This window comes from Lepidochelys kempii, chromosome 4 (genome assembly GCF_965140265.1).
Source record: "Lepidochelys kempii isolate rLepKem1 chromosome 4, rLepKem1.hap2, whole genome shotgun sequence".
Classification (NCBI taxonomy): domain Eukaryota; kingdom Metazoa; phylum Chordata; order Testudines; family Cheloniidae; genus Lepidochelys; species Lepidochelys kempii.
Window position 1 is genome coordinate 108,238,907 of NC_133259.1, and position 13,197 is coordinate 108,252,103.

The 13,197-nt window shown below is 49.3% G+C and overlaps 1 protein-coding gene across 11 annotated transcripts in view; it reads left to right on the forward strand.

The window, feature by feature from the left end:
• Positions 1–13,197, forward strand: part of KCNIP4 (potassium voltage-gated channel interacting protein 4) — an 862,256-nt gene that overhangs the window by 839,258 nt on the left and 9,801 nt on the right. The window lies entirely within an intron of this gene.

The following is a 13,197-nucleotide window of genomic DNA, read 5'->3' on the forward strand; positions in this document are numbered from 1 at the left end:
ATATGAATACCTAAGTAATTCTTTTTATTCTTTAAAGTAGTGTAAACAATTTCTAAACATATTACCCAGTAGTTAACTATAGACAGCATGTAGATTCATTAGGCAGTGTGAAGAAATGATTCTAGAAAGAATAATTTTTCTTACTCATAAATTGCAACTTTGCCAAGTTTTTTCTATACCGATTCATATCGTAGGTATGGCTGTCCTCCATTCAGTAAAGAAAGCAGAGAGGAAAAGCTCTAGAAAGCTGGAGCATAAATACTCGTTTGTCACCATCTATAGTAAACTGTATTTACTGCTAAAATGCTCGCTATCTATAACCTCATCATATCAAGAACAAATCACATGGGCTTTTATGTAAATAGGCTGTCTGGATTGGTATAGGAAGAGCCAGAAGAAGTGCAATTTCCTTTCTGCTATGTTCTCCTGTACCAACCTAATTTGTAAGAATATAATAAAAAACATGGATTTGCTGGAATTGTGGAGAAGGGAGGAAGCAATCGTGTGCTCCAACTTTTTCTAGGCATTTTCACTCCATTTTGCAACCAGCAGCTGCAGTGAGGAGTGAGGATATGGCATAACTATGTATTACACCCCATTTGAGCCCCAGTCTTGCAAAGGTTTATGTACATGCTTAAATTTTAAGCCCTTGAGTTGTCACTTTGAACTCATTTGAACTACTTGTATGCTTGAAATTAAATACATGCATAATTTTGTGCTGCCTTAGGGCCCAAATTGTCTGAGTTATAGCTGAGTGAGCAGCCCTGATCCGACTTTGGGTTTGTCTCATAGCCATGGCTTATCTCCCAAAGGCGAGGCACCAAACTATAGCCTTCCTTTCCCAAAGCCTCAAACCCAGCCCAGCAAAAGCAGTGTGTGCCTGTCTTCAGCTCCTGAACAATGCATCTGAAAACAAGTCTGAAGTGTCCAGAAAAAATGTGCATGTGGTAAACCTTTAGAATTCTTTCAATTTGGAGCTCTGCCAAAGGTTCAAGTAGAGTTTATTTGGGAGGGAAAAAAAAAACCCTGCAAAGTTTTAAATGAGTGTAGGGCTCATGACAGGTGCAAGAGTCAAAACCAAGAATCTAAAACATTGTTTTTTCTTCGAGTGATGGTCCCTATATGAATTCCAAAGGTAGGTGCACATGTGCACCATGTACTGGAGCTGGAAGTTTTTCAGCAGCAGTGTCCATTGACCTGTATGACTGCCTTATGTTGCCATATACTCCCTGCGAGGTTATAAAAGGCCATGCAGGGCAACGTGCCCTCAGTTCCTTCTTACCGCCTGGTCGGAGTTGGAATGCTCCCTTCACACTCGTACACTCTATGAGAACTATGGTAGATAGTTCTGTTTCCTTTTTAATTTGTACTTCTGTAATACGTTAGTGTATATAGTAGCCTCTTCCTCTCCCGACCCCTTTGGGGGATTCTGCCCCGCATTCCGAGGTGCAAGAACTGCGCCTCATGCCCTCACTCATTCTCCGTGAGTGATGAGGACACACGTTGCCTCTACTGCCCAGGCGAGACACACCTTGTCACTCACTGAGATATCTGCAAGTCCTTCCCGTCAAGGATCTGTGACACTCAACTTTTGTGCCGCCACAAGTTCCTCATAGCGGAGGCACTCTGGCCCTGTGTGGAGTCTGATCCCGGACCGGTGCCTGGTGATGCACTGCCCATCACTGGCAATGAGTGCTTTGCCCTTGACTTCACACCTGGATCCATTGGCACCACCAAGACTTGAGAAGGTGCACAAGGACAGTCACAAGTGCTCTCTCAAACGCCATTGCAGATCCCCATCGCAGACCGCTGTGATGCACTGCGTTTCCTCCCTGAGGTGGGCTCAGTTGGGTGAGATGTTGAGTGACGACCCCACTGGGCCACCCTCTAAAGCAGGGGGCAAGGCGAATCAGAAGCGAGATCCACCAGCACTGCCGGTTCCTGCAATCACTGAGGATCCCTACAGCCCGCTGGTGTGAACTCCTCCGCCACGGCAGGATTCTTAGGGTTCCACTCCACATATCCTCTGCTCTGAGCAGCAGACAAAGTGATGTGCCCTGGACATTGGACCAGACGGATCCACTGGTCCCCACATCCCACCTTGAGCTATCGTCCCTGCCCTTGCCGCTTCTTTTAGCCTCCGGCCCACCTATACCAGCGGATGAGACACTCCTCCTCAGCTGTGACCCATCCCTGCTGGTCACGGTACCACCCGCACCAATGGTTCTGCCACTTCTGGGGGCTTTGTCAGACTCGGAGGTCTCCTCAACAGAAGAGTTGTCCTTCTCCCTGGTCTCCCAGCGTAGTGCGGACTGTGGGCATCCCCACTTTTTCTGGCCCACCAGCCTGGGTGGTACCCATATCCATGGGGCCTGCAGTACCATCAGGAATCGACCTCATAGCACCACTGACCCACGTGGGACCCTTATTGGAGCCCATATCCATCATCAGTTGGCCTCATAATAGCCCACCCTAACCCCTCTGCCAGATCTGATCACTTAGGACCAAAAGGAGGATCTGGAGTTCAATCCGGCACCACCGGTCCCAACGGCAGCACCCTCCTCTCCAGATGAGGCCTTGATTCCACCGACCCTCTCGCCTCCTAACAATCACCATCAGTACCAGGAGCTGCTACAGAGGGTGGCCCTTGATTTGGGCCCCCCCTGGAGGAGGTCCAGGACCAACCAGACAAGTTGCTGGACATTCTGCAGCTCCGGGGCCTGACGCGTGTAGCTCTGCCCATTCACAGTGCCAACCTACAACCCACATGAGTGGTGTGGTACACACTGGCATCCTGTGCCCCGACACTCAAGAGGTAAGAATGCAGGTATTTTGTGCCAGCTAAGGGGGCTGACTTTCTGCTTTCCCACCCTCCTCCAGCCTCGTTGGTCATGCATGCAGCCATTGAACAGGAGTGCCAGCACTCCACCACTTCCACCCCCATGGATAAGGCAGTGAAACGCCTGGATCTCCTGGGCCACAAAGTCTACTCTTCTGTGGCCCTTCAATTCCACATGTCTAACTATCAAGCTCTGCTGGCGAAGTACACTTTTAACAATTATACCAAGCTGGCAGAGTTCTTAAAGGACACCCCAGAGGACAAGCACCAGTGGTTTCAGGCCCTGATGGACAAGGGCCACATTATGGCCAAAGTCAGCCTCCAGGCAATAGTGGATGAGGTAAAAATGTCTTCCCAGTCCCTGGCCACCGGGGTGGCAATGAAATGTGATGTGTGGCTCCAGTTGTCTGGTTTTCCCAGGGTGGTCCAATCCACCATCGAGGACTTCCCTTTCGACAAGGATTAGCTGTTCTCCACAAAAACGGATGAGGCCCTGTATTCACTAAAGGACTCATGGGTGACCTTCTGGTCCTTTTGGATCTACACCCCCGGCCCCACCACTGACAATCTAAGCCACAGTTCTGGCCGCGCCCGTACCCGCCATACCAACCCCCATACACGAGGTACCAAGAGCTGGCCCGCTGGTGCCCTCACTCCCAGCACCCATGGCCATCTGCTTCCGCTGCCAGACCTTGCCACCAGCAGAAGGCCCAATTTTGATGTGACAGTCAAGAGCTGTGAACCCCCCATGTCACTACATGCAGCCCCCTGTGGCATCTTTGGGGTCTGTCTTGCTGTATTTGCCTACCAATGGTGGAAGAGCACCACTAATTGATGGGTATTGGAGATATTATGACACAGCTACTCGATAGAATTCCTCACATTCCCACCTCACCAGGGCGCCTCCCCCCCCTCGGGAGCTCTGCTTACCACACCCTGCTGCCAACCCCCTTCATCGGCAGGGGCTTCGACTCCCTGTACTTTCTCATCCTGAAGAAAGACAGGGGCCTCCACCCTATCCTCAATCTCCATTTACTCAATACTTTTATGAGAGTGCACATAGATTCAATCACAGTACAAGCCTTTCATCCAGCAGACCGCTTTGCCACCCTCACGGCACCCTGCGCCAAAACCCGCACATGACAGTGCACTGTTGTCTCTGTCTCCTCGGTCATATGCCGTGTGCATGCCTCCATATGTGCTGCCTACAACTGTGGCTTCTCTTGGTCTGAAGGCCCCATATCAATCACTTGGACTCAGCCTTGACCATTCCTAGCTGGGTCCAGGCATCACTCACCTGGTGGACCAATCCTACCAAAGTGCTCCAAGGCACCATGTTTGCCACCTCCGTCCCCATGACCATCCTCACCAGAGATGCCTGGTGGGATAGGGCGCATACTTGGCAGGCCACATCACGCAGGGAAGGTGGACTCTCAGGGAAGTGTGCATACACATCAGTGCACTGGAGCTGCATGCGGTCCAATGGGCCTGCCACATATTCCTGCCTCTTCTTCGTGGCTGGCACATTCAGATCCTCTTAGACAACACCGTCACTATGGCATACATAAACAGACAGGGTGGCACCAGATCCCGGTCATTTTGCTCAGGGGCTATCCACCTCTGGAACTGGTGTCTCTGCCACAACATTGTGCCCCATGTAGCATACCTCCCAGGGGTGCAGAACTCTCTGGTGAACACACTCAGCAGAACCTGGTACCTCAGCCACAAATGGGATCTCCATGACCCCATGATCCATGCCATCTTCTGGACCTGGGGCACCTCCCTATGGGACCCCTTTGCCACCCATGCAAACCTCAAGTTCCCGCTCTACTTCTCCAGGGTGGCTAGGGGTCAGGACTCCAGAGGTGATGCCCTCCTTCTTCCATAGTGTATGGCAGCTTGTGGTATGCTTTCCCCCAGTCTCACTTTTCCACCAGGTCCTCTGCAAGATCTGCCGAGATTGGGCCACAGTCATCTTGCTAGCGCTGCGCTGGTCCCGACAGTTCTGGTTTCCCAAATTACTCAGACTGTTGGCCTGCCCACTGATCGGCCTCCTCAACTGGCCAGACCTTCTCACCCAAGACAATGGCAGGGTTTTCCACCCCAACCTGGGCTTGCTCCAACTGACGGCCTGGTTTTTGGATCGGGCTCAGCCGGAGACAATGCCTGTTCATTACCGTCCACTGTATTGTTACACAGAGTAGATGGGAGTCTATGAGGGCATGCTATGCCGCAAAATGGAAGTGTTTCACCTTCTGGGCACAATGATGACATCTCCCCCTCCATGCTGTCTCTGTTCTCATCATCCTAGACTACCTCCTGGAGCTCAAGAACTGAGGCCTTGCGTTCGGGTTGATCCATGTCCATCTTGTGGCACTCAGCGCCTTCCTCCCTCCCCTGGATGGCCAGTTGGTATTTGCTCACCTTACCAATACCTAGGTACTGAGGGGCCTGACATACTGCTTCCTGCCGGTACTAACACCATGCCCCCGCCCCCCCAGGACCTCAATCTCATGCTGTCTGCCCTCACCTGGCCTCCATTCAAACCCCTGGCCATATGCTCCCTGGCCCACTTATCAAGAAGGTCCTCCTCCTGGTGGCCATCACCTCTGCCCGGTGGATCAGTGAATTGGTGGCCATGATGGCTGACCCATTTTCCATAGAGACAAGGTCTCCCTGCACCTTCACCCTAAGTTCCTCCCAAAGGGCATCTTGAGTTTCATCTCAACCAGTTCATCCATCTCCTGGTCTTCCATCCTAAACCCCACGCCACTCCCGCGGACAACACACTGCACTCCCTGGACATCCGCAGGCCTTCTACTTGGACGGAACTTGTGCCTTTTGTGCCTCCCCATGCCTCTTCGTTGCCATCACGGAACAGTCAAGAGGGCAGGCTCTCTCCTTGCAGCACACATGCAGTTGGATCTCTTACTGCATTACAGAATGCTATGCGCACTCCAGTGTGACACCGTAACTGTACCTGCAGGTTCTTCAAGATGTGTAGTCCCTATTTGTATTTCAGTGCCCACACACCTTCCCTCTGCTGCAGATGCTCTATGCTGTGGTAAGAAGGAGACTAAAGGCACGTCACCCTGCATGGCCTCTTATAACCTTGCAGGGAACATATGGCAACAGCAGGCGGCCATGAGGGTCAAAGGACACTGCTGCTGAAAAACTTCCTTTGCTCACATTTGGACTACAAATAGGAACTACACATCACAAAGAACCTCCAGTTACAGGTAAGTAACCGCCTCTTGGTCCTGGCAGAAATCACCAGAGCCGGAGACCTCCTGGACTACAGCCAGGGAGACTGGCTGGATCCCCTGATGCTTGCTCGGCGCATGGGGCTCTCCAGGCCTCAGACTCCCTGGTGCGTACTTCAGGAGGTTAGGGCCATTTTACCGCCCACTGCTCAGGGTTTCCTCAACCGAGTCCTGTGAGAGGGCACTCCCTGCCCACCCTCCAACCAGGCCCTCTGGACCTTTTCATTGGGCCCCTGCCCCGTGGACCTTACCGGCCATCCCGCCCCTTTATCAAGAGCCAGCTGCACGAGTTGCAGCCGGTTCGGTTCTGGACCGCGCCATGGACACATCTATGCATGCTCGTGCTGCACACCCTTCACATCTTCACCCTCACGTCCTGCCCCGACACAAAGTGGTGGGACCTCCTGCCATCTCTGGAGGGTGAGGAGCCCCAGTGGGCCAGCCTATATTCCACCCTAGTGCCAAGGCCTGCCAGGGACATCAGCTGGCGGCTCCTTCAAGGAGCTGTGAGCACGGGCATGTACTTGCAGCGGTTCGCTCCCCTCCCAGAGACCTGCCCCTTTTGCTGCGTAAGGGAGACCCTGACGTATGTGTACCTGGAGTGCGACAGGTTGCAGCCCCTATTCCGGCTCCTCTTGGATATATTTTTATGCTTTTGGTTGCACTTTTCCCCTCACCTGTTCATCTATGCACTCCCTATCCGTGATCCCACAAAGTCACGGGACCTCCTTGTCAACCTCCTCCTGGCCATCTACAAAACCGGAGAGAAGAGGTTGGCCGATGGGATTTCCTGTGACTGTGGGGCCTATTTCCGTTCCTTATTCCGTTCATGCATCCAGGCAGAGTTCTTCTAGGCGGCATCCGCTGGCTTCATTGACACCTTCGAGGAGCAGTGGGCACTGTCCAGGTTCTCTGCACGGTGTCCCCTTCAGGTTCCCTTCGTTTAGCCCTGTGACCTCACTCCCATTCCTGTTATCTCGTTAGCTGTCCCCCATAATTATTTGGAATCCTGGACCTGTGGATCCTTAGGTTAGGGGGAGGGCCTTTAGCAGTGGGCAGGCTCTGCCTGCCCACTTCCTGGAGCCCAGTGAGACTACCCTTTCTGCTTCCTTGAGATTAGTTTCTTTGGGCTAGATTCACAAGGAAAACTTAGATGCCTAACTAACACTTTAGATGCCTGAGTCCAACATTTAGGCTTCACTAGCATTCAGGCCCTAGCCACCTGAAATTCCCCTAGGCATCTGAATTTCTGCTGCTGGTTATGTGTACAGCCGAAGTCCTGACACCTCTGAGCATCTCAGTGCCTCATACCTAAGCCCAGGTGGGATTCACTAACTGTGCATTCCCCTCATCTAGCTTGCCCATGGACTCCAATCTGGTAGGAGTGCTCAGAGGCTGCTTACCAGATTGGGCCCTGCAGAAAACACAGCTGGCAAAAGCACTCCCAGTATCCCAGTGGTTTGAGCACTTACCCAGGATGTGAGACACCTAGGTTCAAATCCCTACTTCACCTACTATAGTGCAAGACTTGAATCTAGGTCTACTGCCTCCCACATAACTGCTGGGGTGGGTGTCTTTTCATACTCTCGTTGAAGCTGTTCCACTTCGTATAAATAATAAAGTATTTATTGGAGCAGGGACTGGAACCTGGGTGTCACAGGAAACTATGCTCTTCTCTCACTGGCCCAGTGAATATTTAATTATTTATACCAAGCGGAACAGCACTAATAGCAGAGACTGAGCCATACCCATCTCAGACTAGCCTGCTGGTTAGCACATTCACTGGGAGGTGAAAGACCTGCATTCAAGTTCCTGCTCTGGGTGAGACAGAAGGGGGATTCAGTCGCCCACAGCCTAGGGCCTAAACACTGCGCTATTAGGTCTGGGTGTATGCAAACACCCTCCATTTTTGTCTTTTGTGTAGAGCCTGAGCTTGTAGTGTGCTTTGACGTAAGCAGCTTTGCACCTGCCCACCAGCAGAAACTTTGGCACCTAGTGACCTTATGCCCCTGTGGCAGTAGGTGGCTGAGCAGTGTTTTTTTGCGAATGTCAGTGAGGTCTAAATGTTGAACCTAGGTGCTTAAGTACCTATATGAATCTGGACCTTTTGAGCCTAAATTCCATGGATTGTTTTCAATGAGACTTGCCTCCTCTAATTGCCTACATTGCTTTGAAAATGGGATTTAGCTGTCTAATTCACTTAGGCCCAGATTCTCCAAGGTATTTAAGTGCCAGTGGGAGGATCCGTGCCTTAGCCCTTGCAACTCAGAGGAGAGCAATGCGTAAATACCTTTAAATATCAGGACCCGCCTTCAATGCTTATTGAAGTCAGTGCTCCTGACCTAGAATGACTTCTAGCATCCTCATGGGCAGACGATGTTGCTCAGCAACTTACAGGATCTGGGCCAGTGGGCACTGAGATCACTCAGTAACCTCCAAGTAATACTCATCACTGGCAGGGCTGAGGTGTTGTGCACTAGATCCACACAAAGATTTAGGTAGCCAAATGCCCTTTTGGGTACCCAGTGGCCTGGTCTTCACTGGTTGTGGTTGGTAGGGTATGTGGTAGGGTATGCAGCTGGACACTGCAGTGAAAGGCTCTGGTGAGGCAGGGCAGGGGCAGGCAGCAGAGAAAGGCTCTGGCATTGAGGCAGCAGTGGAGCACTAAAAATAGCCATGGGAGGCACAGCTTGGATGAGTAGAAAGCTGTGTAGGGTACATACCTGTAGGTTCTGGGGGTGAGACACTGCTTAGGGGAGCAGAGTAAAGCTACATCTACTTTGCTGTTTATACCCATACTAGGGTGTGTGTGCAGTTTTTGTACTCTAAGTGTAGCCATGGCCTTAGGTGACACTGAGACTCTCCAAGACCCCACTCAACCGCTGCCTAATCCTGTAGCGGCATACGTTTTTGCCAGAGAGCATGGGCACTGCTGCCTCAAGCTGGGTGCCTATCTCACATTTTAGCCCCAGTGGGATCCTCAAAGTAGGCTCCCTCTGCGTATCTCATCTGCAGGGCCTGATCTGTTATGTATGCTCAGAGCTGGCCTAAATCCTCACAAAATTGCTGGAGGTAATGGGGAGAAAAAGGTAGCCCCCTTAGTATAGTAGTTAGGAGAGACAGGTTCTAATCCCATCTTTGCCAGATGTAGTAAAGGGATCTGAACTTGGGTTTCTCACCTCTGAGGCAAATGCCCAAACCACTGGCCTGTAGAATGATTCTGACTCTCTCTTTGGCATATTGCATAGTTAATTAGACAGTGGAACTGTGTCAACAGAAGACGCCCCACACCAGAATATGCAGGTGAGACTGAGAGGGTGCTATCCTAGCATCTCTCATGGGTTAGGGCTCTCATTTTAGAGATGGGACACCCAAATTCAAATCCCTTCTCTACATTGGGGGATTGAACCTGAATTTCCCACATCCTGAGTGAATGCCCTAACCACTGGGTTAAAGTATGTAAGGGGTCTACTGCCGCCATCTCCATTTCTTGTAACACCTCCCTCCTCCCCAAACAATCAAACAAACAAACCAGCTAACACGCAGTGCTTAATTGGTAAGGAAAGAGGTGCTGGGGCTCGAGCAATTAGGTGCAAGGGGGGGGGGGTCAAGCAACTTTTTAAAACTTTAGTAACTGACGCGATAAGCCCAGAGGTGCTGGGGCTATGAACTGCCCAGCGTAGAGGTGCCAGGCCTCAGCCCCGAAATAAGCACTGCTAACATGCCAAACTCCAGGAGAAAGATTATGGCTGAGAAGCTCTGGAGTTAGGTGCTTATCTCCCTGAGAATGGCAGGTGTAGACCAACCTCTCTTGTCAAAAACCTAGGCAGCTCAGCATGCTGGCTTTTATGGCTCCCATGCTTATGCACCTATAGCTCCTTATATATTGTATAGGGTACTTAAAAGTTTGTCCCTTTGTGGAGCTAGCCCTACCTGCAAAAGAGCTGTTTAAAGCCTTTGGGCATGCTCTATGAGTAACTTAACTTTTATTTGTTTTTCCAAAGATGATTAATTATCTCTTAACAAAGTTGTCAATGACTTTCTGATTGCTTTTGTCTCAGTTATTCCTTGAGGAGATCTAATCAATTAAGTAACACCCTTAAGAGTGCTAACATAAACTCAAAATTAGGGGAACTGAAAAGTAAAGCTCCTAATCATGTCTTCCTCTGTATCTTGTTCAGGGCTGGATTAACCTTTTGTGGGCCTGGCACCAAACATATTTGTGGGCCCCCATGAGGGCAATGGAGCATGGTGCAGGGAGGTCAGTCCCCGGAGCGAGGGGCCAGCGAGAGGCAATGGGGAATGGCATGGCAGGGGCAGCCCTGCTCCACCCAATGTGAGGGCCCTATTTACAAACCGGCAGTTGCCAGACGCACAGTGGCCTGCCCGGCCCTGTGCTGCCAGCATGACCCTTTCCCTCGGGGACAGGCCCATGCCACACCACACAGCTTCCCTGCACAATACCCCCTGACTTCCTATGTCCACAGGTGGTGGAAGTGGAGACTGCCCAGAGCTAGAGGTGCACTGGGGTCCGGCCAGGGGGCTAAGAGGAGCAGGGGATGGGGCCAGGGGGCAGAGAGGAACCCTTGGCCAGCCAGTGGACAGGCCAAGAGGAGCAAGTGGTGGGCAGGGGAGTCAGCAAAGTCTTGGGGCACAGTAGAAGTGGAGCAGGCTGGGGCCCCTTCTGAGCATGGGCCCGGCTCCATGGAGCCATTGTCAACCAGGCACTGGGCCAAATGCAACACTGGCACTTAATAATACTAATAAAAAGCCACTGTATGTAAAAAAGTAACATGCATGGAATGGCTGCAGAATTGACTCCAAGGATGTGTCTGTGGCTCATACCCAAAAGGAACTCGTTTGGTGGTCTATAGATGGTATTCTTCCATTTCTGTGGTTCACCTCAAGAAGACCACAGTCGCAGCTGGCACTTTTGCTGATAGTTTTAGCGTGGTGACAGTGCTTAGATACTATGGGGATGGGCACTAATTGAAAACGCAAGGAGGTGGAGAGAGAGAGTTTCTTCTTACCAAAATAGTTTCTCAAGGACACAGGTGAGCTGCACGGATGCCTGTATTCCTCCTTATGTGGATTAATAATGGATTTCATGTTCCAGCACTCATAACTTGGCTAAATTTTGCACACACACAATTTAAATAAAACTAATAGGAAGTAATTTTAAACTGGATTGGCCTCCATGAACAAATGATGGATGAAAGTTCAGGAAGAAGAAATGCTACTGTTTTGAGTGATTTATATTTTGAACTCATATATTATGTATGTCAAGGGCACCCAGAGTTTGGATAGGCATCCTCAAGTTTTTAGACTGAAATCTACATAAATAAATAATATATACAGTGAAGATTGGCATGAGCAGGCTAAAAATGTACGCTATTAAAGATAAATTATACTTTTTTTAAATGGAAAAGATGAATCAGCTTTTTCATCCCTCTAGGCTTTGCTTTAATTTCAGATAGCCACAACACAGCAATCATATACATAGCAAAAAAACTCGGTTCTTAGGCAACACGTCACAACTTCCTACCAGTGTTAGTCCTTATTAGCAGTTCAGAGATGGACTTATACCTTAGGGCAAGGTGAACATTCAACGAAAAAGCAATTTACTTTCACAGTAGCGTCTACTAGTCCCAAGGGTAATAGAGCTGAAAATATGACGCCAAGCTAGGGGCTGATCTTGTACGATGTGGAGCACATCCTGAGAGCTGAGTCTTGTCAACACCCGTGAGGCTCAATGTGCACTCAGCCCCATGCAGGAGGTGCTCCAAAATATGCTGTTAAGCCTTGAACGCACAACTATTTAAGATGGGAAGATAAAGCAAGAGGAACATTTTTCTGCCGCTCCCAAAATGGATAGCTAATTTGGTCATCAGCCATGTTGTTGCTTGGCCTCTGAGGAAGTGTAGCTTGAGTACAGGCGGTGAAGGAGCGCAAACAAGAGAATGGTGAAGCACCAGAAAGGCGTAGAATGGGGAGGAAATGCCTGCATGAAAGCTGACACTACAGCATTAGACTTTTCAGGAAAAGATCCATCAAGATTTAGAATAGCAACATAGGAATGATGATTGTTAAAAGTATATGATCAATTTTTTTCTGAATTTCCTGAAGCATAATGGTTTAATATTTGGCAGTATGCTATCAAAGAGCTGTATAGTGCTTTAGCCCTGTGATGCTGAAGCTATAAGTAAGGTCAGTAAAATGTTTTTCAGGATTCATATCTTTAAGATGCCTCATGAGGCGAGTGCACTGATGCATTAATACTGGAAACTATGACAACGTCAGTAAGCCCCAGGGCACACTAGTCAAGAAAGACAGGACTTTAATAGAGCTGTGCGGCGTTAGCTGAGCTTGTCCTCAGTAGGTACTTGGAAGGGTAACTGTAATGGCCATACAGGAAAAAAAACTAAAACATGATGCATCAGCCCCTCTTTGTCCCTGATGCAACCCCTTTGGCTGTTTTCCCCAAAATACTGGCTTTTTTTCAACTCTGAATAAACATGTAAACCTGGCCTGTGTCAGTACAGAATTATTTAACCCTTGTAGCTAATGGGTTTGGTGCTATGGTAGGACTTTGAGCCTTTACAACAACATTTGGTTATGAGCCCTATGGCAATAACAATGATGTCACAAAATCAGGTCAGGACCAACAAGGGACTGGGAATGATAAAGCCCTGCTTTCACCAAGTCTCTTTAAAAATATGAACGAAATACAACTAATAAATGTTTGACTTTTTTGTCAATTCTCCGTTTGAATGAGGTTCATGTTGCTATAAAACCATATTAATTCTGAAACACAACTCTAGTTCTAGGACTAGTGTAACACGAGTCTATTAATCGTTAGTCTTCTTGGCCTATAGGGAAGTAATGTAGCCTGACTAATTTCATTCTCTGAAAGCTCACTACACGTTAATGCGTCAGAGTTCTCTACCACCAAGGATCAAAGCAATGGATTCAGATTTTGTTGTTTTACTTCTGTAGACTCTCTCTACAATATTTTAATTTACAATTATCACTGTGTTTCATATAGCGGAGGTAAAAATAAACTTACGTTTCTCTAATGAATAGTTTTCTCATAAT